This window comes from Mauremys reevesii, linkage group 2, assembly GCF_016161935.1.
Source record: "Mauremys reevesii isolate NIE-2019 linkage group 2, ASM1616193v1, whole genome shotgun sequence".
NCBI classification, from domain to species: domain Eukaryota; kingdom Metazoa; phylum Chordata; order Testudines; family Geoemydidae; genus Mauremys; species Mauremys reevesii.
This window is the reverse complement of record NC_052624.1, coordinates 187896977-187918505: the sequence shown is the minus strand read 5'-3', so window position 1 is coordinate 187918505 and position 21529 is coordinate 187896977. Positions and strand designations below refer to the sequence as shown.

At 40.0% G+C, this 21529-nt stretch overlaps 1 protein-coding gene across 1 annotated transcript in view; it reads right to left on the bottom strand.

The window, feature by feature from the left end:
* Positions 1–21529, bottom strand: part of ZNF516 (zinc finger protein 516) — a 293509-nt gene that overhangs the window by 146509 nt on the left and 125471 nt on the right. The window lies entirely within an intron of this gene.

Genomic DNA, 21529 nt, shown 5'->3' with positions numbered 1-21529 from the left:
TCAGACAATTTTAAAATCAAGAGTAGATGATTTTCTAAATGCTATGCTCTAGGAATCATTTTGGAGAAGTTCTATGGCCTGTGTTAAACAGGTCAGACTAGATGATCACAATGATCCCTTCGGGCTTTGGAGTCTATGAATGAATGACTCTATCCTGGAATAGCTCCTTGTGTGGACACTCTCCTCTGGAACAAAAATCACTTTATTCCAGAATAATTTATTCTGCTTTTGAGAGCAGAGGCACAATAGGGTAATTTAAAGACAGAGGGGAATCCTTGATTTTGAATGTTGCTATTGTGGGTTGATGTCTCGTCTATTTTATTTGTATTTGCATCATGCTTTTTTCCTCTAAGATTAATATACAAGTCTATATATATATACAAGATAAATATATATAAAACAGTTCTCATATACACCAGCAGCCCTCATATTCCTTCTGTGTACAATGTTCCTGCATATGATTTTTATTGCAAAAAATTCCATTAAAATCAATGGTGCAAGTGTCCTATTCATTTCAATGAGGCTTTGCACAGTAAAAGAGTTATGCATAATAAAATCATATGCAGTAGAGCTGCTGTCCACATCACTGGTACAACAATGTTCTCATAACATAAGATGCATCACTAATCACACTGTTATTACTATGCAATATGTTTCCATGTAATATTACACAATATGCAAAATATTATTCCTCCTAGATGAAAATGTCATGCCAAATCCCATTGATATCAAAGGGGGCAAGCATCCTATTAATTTCAATGAGGTAAAGTGTAATAAACATAATATGTGGCAAAATAATGTGTAGTGACAATGCTGCCAAAAAAAGGAAACAAACTGCTAACAGAATGTTGTTGCTAAAGCTGTCCTAGCCAACATTCCATCTCTCAATAAAACAGGTACTAATGTCCAAAGATATGTGTGAATGCATATTGGCAAGTCCATTTAGTTTGCCTACATAGACACTTAGGCTGGGTTTTTCAAAGAACTTAAAGGAGTTAGGTGTCCAGTTTAATGTGATTTGGATGCCTAGCTCCCTTAAGGGCCAGCCCAGTGTAAAATAACAGTATCTAATTTAGGGTCATAGATTCTCTTTTACTGTTTAGTGAGGAGGAGCGAGATTGTGAATCAAGGGATTTCATGGAGGGGAAAGGAGGCTATGTGGTGGCATTTTCTCATGATGCAGGCACTGCCCCTTTTATTGTCTCAGTGCCCATTGTATGAGAGGTCAGCTATTAGTAACAGCTGTGCATGGCCAGGTGGAGAGGGGAAAAGCATAGGAAATATAGCATTTTATATACTCCGCTCTGAGGGAAGCATAAGTTCTGGTGCAAATGTATTGTAAACTACTGCTGCCCTCAGCAGCTTTTACACACTGTGGAGGACAAGGAGTAGTTGGTTAGTGGTGGCCCTGCCAGTGACAGCTTGGCAATGTCAAAAGTTGTGTTTCTGGTGCTGTGGTGGGCCAGCTTCTTCTCAATGATCTCTGCCTGCCGTTAGTCTTAACAGCCACTCCTCAGTGCTGTTCTGCTAATAGTGCTGCCTCACAAGCTATTTCTACACTGCAATGGCTATATTGGGGATACCCAAAATAGCTTTAATCTAGGCAGCTTGGTAGGGTGACCAGATGTCCCGATTTTATAGGGACAGTGCTGATATTTGGGGCTTTTTCTTACATAGGCTCCTATTACTCCCCACCCCATCCCGATTTTTCACATTTGCTATCTGGTCACTCTACAGCTTGGGTACCCATAGCGGTGAAGCTGCAGCAGATTGGGTAGTACAAGTCCACCTAATACCTTGAATACATACTCAATGACTAGCCTGTACTGAAGTCAGTGCTGCTGTGGCTTCACAGCTATTGGTGCCTGAGCTAGCTAGATTACACATGCTGCAATCACACATCCAACCGCAGTGTAGACATCACTCAGTGAGGACAATGCAACAAAACATTAACAGTGGCCCAGCACACTTTGCGATCTGTGCGTCCCTTCCACCCCAGACCCTTAGTGGTTACAAAGAATCATATAGCTGTATTAGTTTTACTTTGCACACTCTTCTGCTATAATACTGTGCAATAGTATTGCTCTACAAAGTCTTAGTGAAGTCATTCATGCAAACATCCCATTCACTTTTGCACTTGCTCACAAGGACATTTAGAAAAGGAAATATCTGTTTGGTCTTTAGCCAAGTGTTTTTTCCTTGACTACCAGATATGTTTAGTCCATATTAAGAGTAAAAAAATTTCCCTCAGCAGTTCACTGGTAAATTTCCAGACCTTGTATGATTATGCATTTGAGAGACTGACAGTAACATTCTTATTTAATCATTTCCCACCATATTACAAAGAAATGTGGTTTTCCAGATCCACATGACTTCCAAATGTGAGGTGGAAAATCTCCAAAAAAGGGCATTATCTGATCAAAACTCACTGGATTCAGCACACATACAGTTCTTCCTACACTTTGTCTAAAACAAGTGGATGTGTGGCCAGTTTATGTAACTTAAAGTTGTGTCTTATCTTAACTATCATATTTATGCATGTCAGCTTCCTCAGATATGTAGTCAATAGAGAACAACATGATTTTTACACTTACTTAAGCTAAATCATAGATATGGATGGAAAATGTAGCCCTCAAAACCTTTATGTGGATTTGAGCGCTCCCTGGAGAACTTTTGGTCCATAAACCTATGAATGAATTATATTGATTTATATTTTTCATCTGTGACAGATAAGGTATAGATAGCATCCATTTACTAAACTAAGTATAATGTCATACTAAATATATACTAACAGAAGCTATATATACACTTTATCTTAGCCAAAAGATTTGTTCCTACCTTAGTGCTCATCATTGTTACTGTAAGGACAGATTTTGCCTGGCACTAACTCAAGTGGATAAGGAGGAGTGAGACTTTTCCCAGCAGCTCCCTTTGTGACCATTTTAGGGATCCCCAGACCTTGGGTCCAGGCACAGGGGGAAGAGAATGGATTGTATGCCCAGTAAATCCCTCCCCTCACTGATCAGGGAGGGAAAGAAGCGGGTAGGAGTAGTTGGAGCCTTGGCTCTGCCTGCCCCTTCCAATATGCTATCCAGTATTGCTGAACACTGTGGGGCTTAGGGGAGTGTGCTACTACACCCAGTGAAGGGCTCTAACAAATTACTCTGCCCAGGAGCAAGAGGAAAAAATGTGATTCAGAGAGGATCCTCTGTGAGGCTTCTTCTGAGATGGTGTAGCTATGCTCATTAGGACACCGAACTAAGCTAAATGTAGCTTGATGATAGTCTGTTGTGTCTGGGAAAAACAGGGAGTCAGGCAACCTGGGTTCTGTTCACAGTGCTGGCACTGGGTGATTTTAAGCAAGTTACTTTATCTGTGCCTCAGTTTCCCCAGCTGTGAAATGGGCTTTGTGATACTTAAACTTTGTAAAGTTCTTTGAGAGCTACAGATTACTAGTATGACAGTTTATTATTAAATAAATCATGAAGAAGCCTCCAGTTTCATTTTTCAAAATTAAATAGGGTTAACCTTGCTGAGAGCAGATCTAGACAACACAGTGGCGAAAATTGTAGTAGCTACCTGCACCTTGTCTATGGTAGACTTCTTTTGGGGAATATTCCACCATTGAATGAACATCACAGAATACCATTAGTGGAGCTGCACTGGCATTAAATCGGTGGTGGAAGATTCCCCAAAGAAGTCTAGCATAGACAAGATGGTTAAAAATGCCTATGTCTTGTTCTACCCTAACTCTCTCACCATTGCTGCTGCCAGAGGAGCTTCAGGGGAAATAGTACAATGGCAAGCGATTTCTCAAAGACAATCTAGTGTAGACAGAGCCACTGAGACTGGGCAGTTGTCAATGGCAGTTAAACGGGTGCAAGCTTGGTTCCCGTTAGCATTCCAAGATGGCAAAGCATATAAATCATAAGTGCCCAAAAATAAGGACACTTGGGCTAAAAATAGCTTCATCAATATAAACTGAATATAAATAAAATGATATTGATGGAAAGTTTGTTTGTTTTTTAATTTAGAGGCTTTTTGTTATGGACTTAAACTTCATTCATGTTCAGATTTAGGAAGCAAATAAATAGTGTCTGAAAATGAGAATTTTATTTCTATATCTGATCTGGCTGATGTGGTTTAATTTTGATGTATTAGAAAGAGTAACATCCAAACACAGCCGTGTGCTAAGTGTCAACCCAGTGCTATTTGATACAGCTGTGATATTAAACCTTGAAGACCCAGTTAACAAGGGAACCAGTGATAGACCCTTAAGTGTATTGGGGCTAATGGCTGGCATTATAATAGGAAGTTATTAGTTTTTCACAGAATAGTGGAACAGCTGATAAAATGGTTAAACTGTGTGCTCGTTGATTTTAATAATTATAGCTTGTTTAATTAACACTACTCTAGGAGTGACCTTGTGTTTACTAATTATTTCTGCAAGTTACTTCATCAGGAATCATAGTATCAAATTAACCACAATATATTTGATGTTAAGAGTAATACTTGAACATTTTGCCTAGCTTCTTCATTGTCTTTGTAATTTAAATATCCTGTTGTGTAAGTATAAAGACAGGAAGTGAGTTTTACAAAACCTTACAATAACAATATTAGGTTTCAGATAAGCAGATGTGCTGTGTTGCTGGGTATTTTTTTTCCTGGTGTAATATAAGTTTTGCAAATGCTAGACAGGATTACATTTTCTCTTAGGAAAACAGTTAAAATCTTTCAAAATAAGCTTTGTCGGTAATGCACAAATACTCTCCAGATAACAATAAACTACTTTGGCCCATAATGCCAGGCTTTAATTATTTAGCTTCATGCTTTATTTGTGTTTCTGCCATGAAACCAAAAACTCCCTTTCAGTAGACAGAGACAGGATGGTGGGGCAGGTGACTACCTATACACTCTTTCATTGTTTCCACTCCAATTCAGCACTGTTTTTATGCAAATCAAAACCTTTGTGTGTGCATAGCAGGCACAGATATTCTTACATTTTATACACATTACAATTAGCTTTCCTGCTGAAACTGAGCTGAATTGAATCATTTCCTCTAGTGGTGATTGCACTTGGCTCTCTACAAGAAAGACAGTAAGAACAGTTACTTCTTCTTTTAAAGGTTACAAACAGAAGCCTATTTTTATATACCTGGATTTATTGCCCTCTAAAGAAATGTTTTCTTAATGGTGACATTTAGATTTTCTTTAATGAATCAACCCATTTTCACAAGCTAGATGAGTAATTAATATGTCAAAATATAAACAGTCAATTGTGTAAACTACCTTACATTATTGCATTTAACAAAAGTAGGACATGGTTTCTGAACCGATTTTCCTCTAATAAGATTACAGTACTGATCATCCTGCTCCCAATGAAGTCAGTGATATATATATATGTATATATATATATATATACACAGAGACAGAGAGAGAGATCACATGTAAACAAATTATTTTGAACACTAGACAAATTTTCAGTACACAGGCATGTTTATGAATGTGTATGTGTACACACCCACACCTACCAATATAGTCATTTAGCCTCTGTGTGCGTATAAATAAATATATTATAGGAGGGGCTGGTAGCGTGCCCTATTATTAAGGTTCCCTCTTTCCATTTTAAAATTCTGCTTATAACTTTGCCAAACTTAAACCATTCAGCACTGAAATTTACATTCTGAGGTGTCTGCCTCAGGCTGAATTGTTTTGTAAAATTTCAGACAAAATTGTTCAGTCCTTTCAGAGAAGGAGTCTGGAGAAAAATACCGGTACATAGTTTGGCCCATATTAAAACATTGTAATGACCTGTTCTTTGAACAGTTCTAGCTCTCTCATGCTTTGGAATGTGGGAGAGGGTGGTCTTTGTGGCAAGGATGTGCCTTTTGTCCTCTCCATGAAAATCTGCCCTAATCTGGCCAAGGTATAAACCTTTGGGAAAAAAAATCACAGTTTGCACATGCTCAGTAGAGACTTCTTTGATTTTAGCTAAAATCTTCTAAGAGTCTATCATCATAAGCAAAGATGACCCTTACCTGCAGATTGGGGGGAGGGGCAGAGTGAGGGCAGCAGCTTCAGCAGGTGTTACTGAGCATGCTCAGTCCATGTGAGCATGCTAAGTACAAGCCAAGCAGCAATCCTGAAGAGGCATATGTCCCTACATTCCCTCCCCCACACATCACCTCTGCTCATGAGCATCCTTAAGTCTCTTGCATCTCCTACTGCTAACCAGACTGCACAAGCACCACCCTGCAGAGCAACTGAGAATGCTCCAGCCCCAGGGTACAGGAATGAAGCCAAACTTTCTCTGTTATGGCTGATGTGGTCCTGGGTGGGACCAGGCACTGGAACTGAGAGCAGGGAGCCTCTCTCTCCTGTGCTTTCAGTGGCACCCATGCAGCGTGGAGGAGGAGGGAGCTGTCTGATTCAAATGCAGGGAGTCTAAAAGCTGGACCAGGGAGGGGGAAAGAGTAGATTGGAACAAGAGATCTAGCGAGACTGGGACTGGAGGGCGGGGAGAGAAACTGGGACTGGCTGGGCAAAAGGACTACGACAAGGAGTTGGGAGGGAGTTAGATTGGATAAGGGAGGGAGACTAGTATGAGGATCCGGGGGCGGGGGCAACTGAGACTGCTTGGGCAAGAGGACAGAAGACAAGGCGTTGGGGCAAAATGGGAGTGGAACTGGTTGAGCAAAGTGACTGGGTCTAGGGAGAAAAATGGGATTCAGACAGTGATCCTGGAGAAGAAGACTAGAACTGGCTGAGCAAGGAGACTGGCTGTACAGTGATTAATAGTTAATTGTGTTTCACAGTATGAAAAAAGGCAGAAATACTTAATCCAAAGTTATCAAACACAGAAAATGATTCACTAGATATTATAGTTCAGAATAGTACAGGTCTTTTAGCTGTCTCAAATGAAATATTAAAATCTGTAATAAGCAGTGAAGTATGAAGTGGGGCTTTTATGGAATTTCCATTCATTTCTCAGCTTGCTCTAAACAGAATAAAGAATGAGTATTTACTGTAATAAACTCTTTTCTGTTCTTCCATAGCCTAAATAAAAAGTTGGGTTCCATTTTCAGCTATTAAAATGATCTGTGGCCTCATTATGCATAAAATTTTATATTTACAACCTACTTTGAATAATAAATAATGAATTAACTTTCTAAGTACAGAGGCTGTTATATCTTAAACAAATCATCACACTTTTATAAAGGTCCCTAATGTCTCCAGTACTTTGACATGCATACTGTTAAATAGAAAGATGTTACAGAAACAAATGTTGATGATAGCTACAAAATTTCTGTTGGTAAAGTGTAATTGTCAATCTTTTTCCAGTCCTCCCCCTTCTTATATTTATGTACACAGGGCCCGATTCCCTGATTTCAGTGGAGCTACCGTGGCATAAAACTGGGGAAACACAGTGGTGAATGGAGCCTTTTATGTTTAAGGTTTTAATTGCTGAGGGTGTGGAAGCAAAGTCCATGGACTTTAAAAACTTAGCTGCAATTGCATGGGTTTTACCTGATTTCCTCATAGCTTGGTTTGTTCCTGTTAGGAATCAGACTGATGGTACAGTATTGTGAAAAGAGCCACTGTTTATGAGCAAACCATTTTAAACAGGTTTTAGTGTTAACCTAAAACTTCTTAATAAGCTTAAGTACAGCATCACCCCTTATTTGGTTTTGCAAGTGCCCAGATCTTTTCATGTGGAATTAGCTGATCCCAGCTTTAAACCCTAATGAACACAGATAAAACTCAGCAGGATGTCCTGTTAGAAACTACAATTTTCTACAAAGAGAGCTCTTCGGTTTTATTTGGTTTTATTTATTGTATGTTCTCAAATACTTGTAAACTATCAGCTCTCTTACTGATCTGCACTAAAGTCAATTGAAAACGTAATTTTGAAGGCAATATTTCAGCACATCACCTAGTTTGATCTCTTTTCTGAAACAGTTTTCCAAGCATAGGGGGAAGAATATCAATGGATGTTTGAAGGTTTAAAAACCATTTCTTTACATCTTTACATCTGCTTAATTGTATTCAAAAAGCCACACTATACGTTATATGTCCTGTTTTGTTAGAATCTGTCCCAGGATTCACATCCCTCAGCCTTAATTTAGCTACAAATTGATTCTTAAAGTATCACATTTAATAGCCATTGGGGTTTGATGCACAAACTATTCTGACGTCTATTCATAGACCTTTATAATGGGACCCACTTTAGTTTATCCCTTGAACTGTCAGACTCTTTGGGAAATAATAGCTCCTGACAGTTGTAGAGTTAAAATATAGGATTAATGATCAGCTTTTAATGTGCAAATAGGGTATTCAGCTTTCCTCTTACCCATCTTATTTAACTCAAATTCACTGCTGAAACAGGTAGTGCTGGTTGATTCTCCAGCCGACATAGTTTAATGCATCAGAGTAGTTTTCAGAATCAAAAGAGAAATGTATATGCATGCCACACAGTAAACATAGCGAATATTTATAGTTACACTGACATACAGCTGAATATTTTTCAGTCAAGTTCATGATTAAGTTTTAAAGTTTCAATTCGCCACTTTTAGACAAACCGAAAAATAGTTGGGCATTACAGCAACCAGTTTAATCAGAGGTAAAGGGTCTGGTCTTCACTATTAAATGCAGCTGTAAAAAGCCCCACAGACTTTGTTTTAATTGTTTCCAATTGATCAAAACAATCTGCTGCCTGCTCTTAGTAAAAAGTAAAAAAAGGTGCAAAACACAGCTCAATCCTCATGTTTTCATTAAGAGATTAATAATGTGCTTGTGTCAGTGGACCTTAAGAATTATATGGTAATTTTCAGTTGTGGCATCCTATTAGAAAAGCTGCCTCTGTATACAAAATTAGACTATTTGTTTAGAAAATGTTATATACTCTTGTAATTGGAAAATACATTTTAAACTACAGTGTAATAAGAAGTATTTGTACATTACATTCTGCCCTGATAGCAACATTTATATTTCTGTGGGGGAATTTGGGTTATAATGACATTTAAAGTGGCTGACATCTATCCCAATGTATCTGGAAGAAAGGCTATGTGAATGATCAAAAACATGAAATTCATAACATAGAAAAATAAAATAAACACTCTGTCTCTCTAAAAAATACTTCATTTGTAATAAATCACACACCTGTGTATTCATTCTTAATCATCACTAGTTTTTCTAACAATATGAAACAAAATTTGTCCTTCGGAATGTAAGGCCCAATCCCGCACTCCTTATGTACCACAAGCTGCCAATAAACCAAGGAATGAAGGCTCATGCTGTCTTAAAGTCTGTAATTTTCGATTATTTGTTTGACAGTGGTGACATCAATGCTGTAGGCACATGTAAGTACATTGAATAGCAGCAGCTGAGAAACAAGAATAAAAGGCACATATAACTCGTGAATCACATATTTATAAACTGAATGCTTTCTCCAGTCATTCCTTATATCTTTGCATACATGTTTTAACAAACTAACAGGAAGAGTACAATTAAACTAGTTGGGAGCCTTGGCTACAACAAACTGCTTCTAAATGGCCTTCAGGGGATTTCTTTTGTTATTTCAATAACAATGCCAATTTACATGGGTACCACTGATTTCTAAGAATACAAAGCAATATATTGTTAATAGCCCTTGAGAAACATGAGCCAAATATAAATTAACCTCATAGATACTGTTTATAACACATTTACATATTCTGGGCCTGATTCTCTATTACCTTGCACCTTGCACAGTCATTAACAACTGTGCAAAGGAAGTACACCAGGGGTATAAAATGCTACCAAGAAAGAATGGTAGCACTTTACAGCTACTTTGCAGAAATGGATCGGATTTCTACTGAAACATATTTATAGTAACATTAAATTTACTGAGCACAAAAAACCCAGATCTATACATCCACAAAGAAAAAGCTACATTCTAAAGAACATTAGGTGTCTGGCTTTAATCAGCAATGGCTAGGTAATTATACAGTTAAGGCTGAAAGTCCACCCTTAACATGCCCTGTTGTATCTATATGGCAGGCTTCTCTGAATAGGATTTGAGAGTTATCTTCACAACATACTATGTTGTTCATGCTGCAATACATAGGCACAATGAGGCAGTTTAAAAACTGTTTGAGCTTTAACCTCCCATGTCCTGGCTTTTGGTTTACACTGGCTTCAAAAGGCCTTAAACTTGCAAAATTGCTGTTGACTTTGATGGAAATCGCATGTGCACCCCTAAATGTTTTGATTTCAATTTTGTTTTTGTGTGCATTTTCTTTTTAGATCTCATTTTTAATAATGAAGAAAACAACAAGCCTCTCTGTGAAGTGCTTAAGAATTGTCCTGAAAGGATTGCTTAGACCAAGTGATCACCAAATTTCACTGATGAAACTAGGGTGACCAGATAGCAAGTGTGAAAAATCGGGACGGGGGTGGGGGGTAATAGGAGCCTATATAAGAAAAAGACCCAAAAATCGGGACTGTCCCTATAAAATCGGGACATCTGGTCACCCTAGATGAAACTGAAACCATTTGTGACTACAAAATCATATCTGGTAAACTTCTAGTTTTCTTTCTAATTTGTGAGTATGATGCTTGCAAAAGGAGTGACCCTTTTTAAATCTGGGAGAGGAGGGTGGAACTCACTGGAATAACAAAAAAAAGTTTGTCCCTTCAGGTGAGGTGAAGTGTCACAGAAACTAGAACAGTGGTGGGCAAACTTTTTGGCCTGAGAGCCACATCTGGGAATAGAAATTGTATGGCAGGCCATGACTGCTCACAAAATTGGGGTTGGGATGCTGGGGCTGGGAGTGAGGGCTCTGGTTGCGGGTGCATATTCCGGGGTAGGGCCAGAAATGAGGAGTTCAGGGTGCAGGAGGGGGCTCCAGCTGGGGGTGTGGGCCCTGGGGTCAGGCTGGGGATGAGAGGTTTGGGGGGCAGGAGGGTGTGGCTAGGGAGAGATTCAAGGGTGCAGGCTCCAGGCGGCACTTAACTCAAGTGGATCCCGGAAGCAGCAGCATGTTCCTTCTCTGGCTCTGCATGCTGCACTGTCCGCAGGCACTGCCCCTGCAGCTCCCATTGGCTGCGGCTTCCGGCCAATGGGAGCTGCGAGAGCAGAGCTTGGGGCAGGGACAGCATGCAGAGAGGAGCCCCCTGGCTGCCTCTATGTGTAGGAGCCAGAGTGGGGACCATGCTGCTGCTTCCGGGAGCTGCATGGAGCGGCCCCCGACCCTGCTCCCCACCTGGAGTGCTGGAGCGGGGCAAGTCCCGGACCCTGCTCCCCAGTGGGAGCTCAAGGGCCAGATTAAAATGGCTGGTGGGCCAGATCTGGCCTATAGGCTGTAGTTTGCCCTCCCCTGACCTAGAAAAACAGGGACTGCAATGTAGGTCACAGAGTCAAAACAAGGAATCTAGATGGAGACACCAAGCAGAGAATCCCGGGCAATGCATACTGATAGATCTGGAGGCTGACATCTTCTGCTTAACCAACAGGTACTGCAAAGATAGTAGTCACAAAAACTTACCGACAGTGCCTTACCACCGAGCCTCAACTTTGCTCTGCAAGGAATGCTTGTAGGGGAGAGAGCATTACTTCACATTTCACTTAGTCCTCAGATTCACTTTTGAGACTGTCACCAATTGCAGAAATTGGTGCCACCTGGGAGTTGGTCTTTGATATGAGGACCTCTCTCCACTAGGAGCTGGACTGAGACCACCAAACACATTTCACATAGAGGTCATTGTACCACCATCATATGTTAATAACTTTCACTATTAACCTGAGTTAGATTTTGAAGTGGTAACCCTGAGATAAAAGGCCTCATAGCCTATTACATAGCTCCAGAGCCATTCAGTATCCCAATTTACCTTTTTTCTGTACTTGCCTAACTTTAAAATGGCCACGTGTATTTTTTGGACAGTTTCCACTTGAAACCAAAACCTTTCTTGGCAGGTTTCAGCAAAGAGTAAAATTTAATAGATTAGTTTTAAATTCTGTAAAACTGGGTTTTATAATGGTAGTACTTAGACTTTAGTTTCACTGCTACCAAGGGGATTACCTGTACTTGTAATGGAGTATGTGTAAGCATGTGTATTATGTTTGTCTACAATTTTATGACGGTTTTAGGTGCTGTTTGGCTATAAATATAGGATTAAATTCTTACGCTGACGTAAACACTGAAAGTGGATGTCTGAGGTGGAAAATCTGCAAGGTTGCCACACCAGACAGCAACCATAATCTCTCTTGTGCTGAACTCCAGAGCAGCTCCAAAAGTTGGTTATGCTGGCCAGAGCTGTTGTGGGATGTGCTGACCCAGTATCTGCCAACAGAGCTCCAAGGGAGCCACAGTCAAAATAAAGAAGCTCACTGTTCCCATCCCAGGGGAAACTCCTAATAGAAAGGAGAAGGACACAGTGGGAATATTATTTTTTCCATAAGGATGAATCCCACTTGTGGGCAAAAGGGTCTTTTTAGTACAGGGAGGAGTATTTTGCTAAATTTATCTTGGCCCATTGATTATTACAGGTATTTGTTGTTCAGCCCTCCAGGTAAATTTGAAACATGAAGACAAGGTTGTATAACCAGAAAACAAAACACACCTGGAAAGACTCTCCAGGATCACATAAAATGAGATAGGGCAGCTGACTGATCACCAGCAGAGCTTGTCGCTCCAAAACTGCTGCCAAGACCTAGTGTTGTCACGTATCGCAAAAAGTTCCTTGGGCGGCATGGCATCAGGTTGTGTTCAAGTGTTCATTTAGGAGCACCACATTCACATTTCGGTGCATTCCTCAGCTTTCCCTTGGTCATATTGTCACCATTCTTTGCCCTCAGCTCTCATGCAGTTTAAAGTACACCAGTATTTCTGTTTGAGCTCAGTGCTTGGGGGGAGTTGTTCTGAAGGAGCCAGGTTCTCCAGGATCCTCTGCATTTTTTGCCATTTTGTTACTCTGTGGCCTTCCACAGTGGTATTTTGGGGTAAGAGGTTTTGAGAAGTAAAGCTCTTTTTGGAGATTACTGACATAAGGAGTGTTTTGGCTGGTCCAGGAATGCAAGGACAAGGCCCCAAGCATGCAGAAACTAATCAACATGCTTCAACTCCCATTATTATTGAAAAGCCACATTACTACATAGGTCACCTCCAGAAGACTGGGAAAAAGCAAACACCTAACTCACTCCCAATGAAATACCTATCTTCAAAACAGGTGAGGGGACAAAAAAGCAGTTCTAGCAATTGTTAGACCACAAATCTAACTTATATCCCTAGTAAAATAATGAAACAAATATTAAAGGGGGGAGGGAAAGGGATCAGAGGATAATGGAGTCATGAGCAATTAACAGTTTGGGCCAAATTTATCCCTGTTCTAACACCATTCAAATCAGCGGGGTTACACAAGGGATGAATTTAGCCTCATGGGTTTATAAAGAACAAATCATGTAGGACAAACTTAAGAGCATTGTCTGATGGAATCTCAGAAGTGGCAGACCAGGAGGATGCAGGAGATAATAGGCAAAAAACTCTGTTTTTTATTCGCAATGGCTATCTAAATTCAGCATGTAATAGAAATGTTGGTGAAAATATGTCTTTGTTAAAGCTAGAAGAGCCCTGACATTTTAGTTAAAGAGTGAGAGCACAGACAGCACCCATCTCTGACACCCAGAAGAAGTCCTCCCGCCAAACAAGGAAAAAGCAGACTTAACATTCTTGATATTATTAAAGCAAAGAAAGAAGCAGAAAAAAACGTTTTCTTTCTTTTTAAAATAAAATCTCTCAGGCCTTTCTTATATGTCATAAAAAAAGTATTAAAAGGACAAAATTAAAAAAAATCATTTTCAGGTCACCTTTAAAACTGACCAAGACAAAGCACTGGAGAATATACAATTATTACTCACAAAACCAGCTCTTATTCGTATGAGAAGTCTCATTGCTTATAGTGGTACTACTCATGTGAATAAAGACTACTGGCTTGAGTCATGGCTGCAGATTCAGATGACCTACATGACCCAGTAGATACTTTCTACCTTTATTTTCTAAGTGTCTGCAAAACATATACCAATAACATTCTGAGTAATTGTGAGTTCTAAAAGGCAAAAGTAGGCTTAAGAGATCAGATTATTGCTATGCCTGATACAATAGTTCTAAAAATCTTGCATCAAAGTTGAATTTGTGTGAAGATGCCATATGCGGCTGGTTGGCATTTTCAACTCATTTTCCAAGTCACATTGTAAAGTTGATGAGATCATGGTATAACACAGAGAGATAAGTGACAATTCTTATAAAGTACAATTGGATTATACTGAAAAGTGACTGAGATTTGTCATAAAGACTGTATAATTGCATCAGTGGAAATAGTCAAGCTTTTATAATGAAATTGCTGAACAAAATCATGACATTTCCAATATCCAACCAAAGCCTGATTACGCTCATTTAAATACTAATGTCAATATTTATTAACTAATATTAAAATTAATGTCACATCATTGTTGCAGTTAGTTGGAAAATAATCACATATCCCTTTTTAAAAAATCATTGACTTTTCCTCAGCACAGAAAACTCTATTATCATTCTTTATAAAATATTTATGGCTTTCTCTGGCATTGTTGTAAGATTCCTAGAAGAATAATCAGAATGCTTTTCACTAAAAATAAGACCTTATTTTATAAACCATAAAAGGGAACCATGTTTATTTACTTTTTTATTATTATTGTTATTATTATTTGAAAGAATTTGCCCCTGCAGGTAGCTGTCTTACAGCATTACTGAAGGGCCAATTATTATTCATTTCACACATAACAATATGGAGAGTGTTATCAGGCTAAATGAAAAGAACTCTTCCCTGATTCATTGCTTGTACTGTGCCCTTGATTGTTTGTTCCACCATTTCTTCATTAACAATAAGACAGCTATCTGAAGTTCAGGGCAGGGTTATTTTCACTAAAGAAGTGCTAAATCATCCATATTTTCATTAGAAGCTGCCAGAACTGCTTAAAATTCGAACCAAACACCACTTTTTTTCATGTACCCGTAATATCAAATTTATGCAGATTTCCTCTCTTATGCCTGTTTTACAAACCCTGATGTGTAAGCTTTCATCTCACTGTTTGCACTTTTACCTGTAATAGGATTTCAAGAAGACAGAGATAAAGAGAGAGAACCCTCAGTATCCCTGCTGGAACCATATTGCCAATAGTATTTGTTTAGTTAGTAATTCTATCTTTGCACGAACTTTTAACATCCAGTTGGTTTGTTGCACTTCTCTGTGTACTTAGCTGCATTGCCATGGCAATGGAAAAACATGATGATGCAGATTTAGAAAGAAAAGGGAAAAAAAAGATAAAAAGCCACTGACGTCTCAAGGCTAGATGAGGTTGGGACTGGCTAATTTATTTGTGAAGTTAAGAGGCATTCAGTTTGAGAGATCAAAGGGGTTAAAAGAAGTCTTGGAGTGGAAAATCTCCATATCATAAATATACAAAGATGTCCAAGGAGAGGATTTAGATTTCCCTAATTTGGGCCAAAAACATCAGTCTCCCATTAAAAATCCTTGAGTAAGAACTATAAGATTTGGCCCATGTTTCTTAAAGGGGCATGGCAGATATTTTAAACCCAAAATGGAGTGTCTGTGTAATATATAATTCTTCACAAAGCCTAATAGTAATAGCATGGTAATATTTATACAAAGGATTTCATGAAATTAGATTTATTCCTAATTACCAAATATTTGATAATTTTGCTTTTTTTAATTTTTGGTTTGGATTTAAATATTTCCCTGAATCATTTACAGCCCTAACTTCCCACTGTTGTGTAGAGCATGACAAGCAGTCACAGTGAAAGGCACCCATCCCATACCCATTGAAGTGAACAAGCATTTTGCCATGGACTTCAAAGGCCCAATCCTGCAATCATTCATTCCTGGGAGGAACTTTAATCTCAATGGGATTACTCAGGTGAGTAAAATTATTTTTGTTAAGTGTTTGCAGTATCAGAGCCCAACAATGATGCAAACACATACACATGAGTACTTTTATGTGCATGAGCAGTTTTACTCAGACTACTCACATTTGTAAATCTTGCAGAAATGCCTGCAAGGCTGGAGTCCTAGGATCTAATCCTGGATCCCTTAGTTGTCTGAGTAACCCTTATTCACCCTTGTGTGAATAAAGATTATTCACACAAGGAAGATTGCATGTTCAGGCCATTAATGATGTGCAGAAAGTAAACAAACACTATGGTGAAAAGTAAATCTAGATTTTAAAAGGTCTTTAATTTTTAATAATCTAAGTTATTAGTAAAACAAATAAGGAATTTTAACATGAAAGTGTCTCTTTAAAAACTCACTGAGGCAAGGTCAGTAAATATAAATAAAACATGTGAAGAATATTAATCTTAATATTTTCTCTTTAGCAGTGAGGAGCCAAGGGCCATCAGACACAACCGAAACTGATACAGCTTGCTCTGACAATGTGAAAAGTACACTTACCTGTCTGTTCCTCCCTCTGAATATACGCAGGATGAAAGCAAATTTCACAATACAACTATAGTGAAGGAAAGGACAGTGAGAAAAGAATCTTAATGAGAACTGTGGATCATACATATGTGACACTATTCATTAGGGTTAAAAATCTGCCTTGAGAACTATATTTATGTCCTTCTGAGCACCACTGGAGAATACCATTATCCTGGTATCTAGCACTTACTCAAATCTCCTTTACTGCTGAACATATGTGACTAGTAGGGATTAAGGGGTTAAACATATTGATGAGAACAATCCAGATGTTTCCCCAAATCCACACAGAGAGGGACCCTCCATGTGGGAGGGGACAGTTAGTGATCACTGGGGCAGCAGCAGCCTTCCCTTCTCAGAACCATGTGGAGACCCTCTGCAGGATCTAGATCCACATGAGGTGAGGAGGAGGGGGCGGGGTGATCTGCAGATGAGTGGTGAGCAGCCCTGCACTGGGTGAGGGCAGGGTTGGTGGATGCATCCCCCAGGGGCTGGGTTTCCTGTTCCATGGAGTCCTCTCCACAGCGGACATCCTTTTAGAGGGGAGTCCCAGAAACAATCATTGCCAGAGGGAGCCTGCTGGAGTTGTACTGCCAGGAAGTGGATGGGGTGCCAAGAGCACAAATCCTCTGTGTGGTAGGGTCACCAGATAGCAAATGTGAAAAATCGAGATGGGGGGGGGGGGTAATAGTAGCCTATATAAGAAAAAGACCCAAAAATCGGGACTGTCCCTATAAAATTGGGACATCTGGTCACCTTACTGTGGGGTCTTGAGGGTCTTCCAGGTTTGGGGATCAGGCCAGTAGCCAGTTACCTGAGCAGGGAGGAAAACCTGTGGAGTTTTCTTCCCCCTGAGTTCCATTCTGCACAGAAGGGTTTGCTCCGCCCAAGTAGGGTCTTGTTTTGTTATAGTATTGATTTAGCATTAAATTCACACACAGCCAACACAAAGCTTGAGTAAGCTGTCTTTGTGTGAAGAACTCAGCAGGGGAAGGGATGGAATCTAATACCCAAGCCTAGATCAGCCCTGCTGTAGCTCAAATCTGGGACTAAGGCTGGAATAGCAGCCTCAGCATCTTTACACACAATGTAGGGGGACTGGGCTATTGGATCCACATAACTGTTGATCTCCTAGTCCTCCCCTGAATGGCATTTCCATGACCAGAGCATTTGGGGCCATGATGGAGCACCCCTCGGTGGTGCAGCAGCCATTTTGCCCTTGCCTCTCTCTTCTGGAAGAGTATTTTCAGGTTTTAAATGAGGCAGAGGGCCTTGCACAGGATGAATTTCACCTATAATGAACAAGGACATATAGACCTGGAAGCAAGTTCAGATCCTGTTGATGTTGTACTTTGGAAAGAGCATTATGGAGTGGCTAAAGACGTGAGACAGGAATTAGGAATTCTTGGCTCTCTTTTTTGGTCTGCCACAGTGTGATCATGTACCAATCTTTTAAACTCTGTGTGCCTCAACTTTCCCATCTTTAAATCCCACCTATTCTCAGTATCTCTAATTTCTCCTTCCTGGATGGCTTGACCCAAAGGCCATTGAAGTTAATAGAAAGACTCCCACTGATGCCAGTGTGCTTTGGATAACACCCAGAAGCAGGTCTTCCTGGATAAGTATATAGCTATAATAGCATGTAGCTGGGTGAATAATACAAAGCTTTTCTGTGACTATTTGCTCAAATTTAAATATGAATTCTCTTCAGCCATGTTCACACCTCTTTTGTGTTCACTTGTCATAAACATTCAGACAATTGAGTTGCACTTAATTGAGTTTTTGAATATTAAATTTGCATACTGTGATTGCACTCATCCATTTAGGGAACAGAAGCAATACCATGTGACTTCTATGACCAATCACAGCTAATCAATGGAGCTTTGATATGAGCATGCTGTAAACAACATTTGAAACAGTTAATCAAATATTTTAAATAACAAATACATGAAAGAAAAATAATCTGATCATGACTAGAGCTGGTTAAAATTTTCCAAATTTCAAAATTTTGACTAAAAAAGAGACTTTTAATGTAAATTTTCCTATTTTTCATCCAGCTCTACCCACAGACATTTTCAAAATTGAAAATGAAGTGAAATTGGTTAAATAAATTACTATTTACCCACTCAGCTATACTACCATGTCTGAAGGAAGTAGGCGGGCTATAGGAACAGACTGGCACTGACCCCCAGGTTGTAGCTGTTTAATGATAAATATAGAACTTGACTCTGCCAAGTCTTTAGAGAGACAAGGTTGGTGAAGTAATATCTTTTATTAGACCAACTTCTGTCAGTGAGGGACCTTATTTCAAACTTACTTCACCAGACCTGAAGAAGAGCTCTGTAAGCTCAAAAGCTTGTCTCCCTCACTAACAGAAGTTGGTCCAATAAAAGATAGTACCTCACCCACCTTTTCTCTGTAGTATCCTGGGACTGACCTGGCTACCAATAACACTGCATACTTTCTTCCAGGCTGGTACTTTCCACAAGTACAAATATTCACCAAAAAGTTGTTTTTAAAGAGGGCAACATGTACCAAATGTTATATTCCTTTGGTACCAGAAATAATACTTATCCAGATATTTATATTTATTTTAAAAGCAACAGTTGTTTTGTACAGATTGTGAAACACTTAGCATTTATTCAGTCCTTGTGTGAGTAAAATTCCCATTAATAATAATTAACAGTTATTTCTGTTGCAGTGCCCAAAAGCTCCAGTCAAGATCAGGGCCCCATTATTATAGGAACTTCTCAAAAATATAGATACAGTCTCTGCCCCTAAGAGCTTTGCTTGAGTATGGACTGAGTAACTGCTGAGTAAGAATTCTGAGATTTGGGCCTATAGCTTTAAATTTCAAAGATGCTGAGAACAGTAATCATGACAACATTATGATTGGTATAAATCAGGGATCAGCAACCTCTGGCACGCGGCTCACCAGGGTAAGCACCCTGGCGGGCCAGGCCAGTTTGTTTACCTGCCGCGTCTGCAGGTTCGGCCGATCGTGGTTCCCACTGGCCGTGGTTGGCCACTCCAGGCCAATGGGGGCTGTGGGAAGTGACACGGGCTGAGGGATGTGCTGGCCACGGCTTCCTGCAGCCCTCATTGGCCTGGGACTGCGAACCGCGGTCAGTGGGAGCCGTGATCGGCCAAACCTGCAGACGTGGCAGGTAAACAAACTGGCCTGACCCGCCAGTGTGCTTACCCTGGCGAGCCACGTGCCAGAGGTTGTTGACCACTGGTATAAATTATAACAAAGGTAATTTCCATGGGTATGCTAGTCCAGTCTGAAGCAAGAAATATAGATGAAAACTATAGTCAAATATGTAGACATCCTTTTGTCCTGTGGATGCAATCGTTTTTAGTGTCGGTTTAGCAAACTCATAGACTCCAAGGTCAGAAGGGACCATCGTGATCATTGAGTCTGATCTTAAAGGCTCATCTTGTACTCATCTTGATTCATATCACCACCACCCTGTTCTTGACCAGATGTAGGAGGATCCGGACTGCATATTGTTCTGCCTGCAGGTGGAATTCTGGCATGTAGAGAAATTACTAATTTCCCACTTTTATGTCATTTCAGAGTACAAACTGAATTCTCAGGTATTAAAAAATGTGTGTATACTTAATTCCTATTTGTATAAGAGAACATCTAACCCCTTGGGATAACAATAGCAAAAGTTTCCCCATAGATAGGGTTATAATTTATATGGAGATTCCTCCCCCGCTCCCAAGAAATAGGGGCATCAGACAGTTGAATTTAGGCTTTCTTCTCTCCCCACTTGATGACAATCATAACGTACACCTTAAAAGTCTGCCTCCCTCCTCCGAGGACAGTGATTTGAGGACAGCAAGCTGGTCTTAGTAAGGGTCAGCAAGTAAATGTGCCTGGAAAATGGAAAACATTTTTACATTTTTTGTTTATTTTCAATTTCTCTACCAAATTTTCCAACCACCTCTTCATTCTCTGCCACCCTCTTGGGCTGGGATTTTCAAGGGACTGTAAGGAAATGAGGATCCCCGAACCCCTTGAAATGTTTTGCCTCTATCCAACTCCCATTCCTCTACCTTCACCCAACAATCAGGAGTACAAATGTATCCGGGGGATATTTTCAAAAGCTCACATGGCAGCTAAGTGCCTAACTCTCATTGACTCTCAGTAAAATTCCATGAGTTTCATTCAGTGAAGGTCAATAGGAGTTGGAAACCTTTGAAAATCTTCCTCTTTGACCTTCTCAGACTTTGAGCAGCATGCAGCCAGGAAGGCAAAGTTGTACTTTGATGCTAGTGTGTGGAGGCCATGCATAGGACATATGAAAGGTTAAGCACCAGGCACAATCCTTAACATTGAAACCTATGTTCAGTGTGCATCTGCTCCCTTACTCACAACTATGCAGGGTAAGTAAGAGGTGGGTTGTAGGCAGAGAACAAGTATATATGAGTGGTCATGGGTTTAAGGGTGATAGCAAGCTAAAGAGACTATTCATTCCTCTCTGAGCCTGATCCAAAGCCCTTTGAATGAGTGGAAAGATTCCCATTTACTCTGAGAGCTTTGGCTCAAGCCTTCAGACCATTCTCTTGCTGCTGAGTAGAAGCAGGAGGTGACCATGCAGCTGTGCTCTCAATGATGCAGAGTCAGACTGCCCGACTCATCATTTTTTACCCTGCAACACTCTGCATCCACACTGTGCATGCTGTATTCATCTTAGAGACAAAAAGGGAACAACATAGCAGCTCTTACAATTAGTCATCATGGATGGGGGTTATAGAGTGAAACAGACTGCATCCACCGCCAGTCCAAAGACAGAGAGAATCAAATCATGATGCTTGTATCCATTCCTGTCCACCTGAAGCAGGAGTCATGACATGTCTTGAACTGGCTCTCACATGTGGCAGTGTTGCTAGTGCATCTGGGCCTAAATGTTCATACCGAGGGTGCCAAAAGTCAGGCTTCTAAATAAAACTGGCCTGATTATCAGTATGCTGAGCACCCACAAATGCCAGTGAAGTCAATGGGAGATGCATG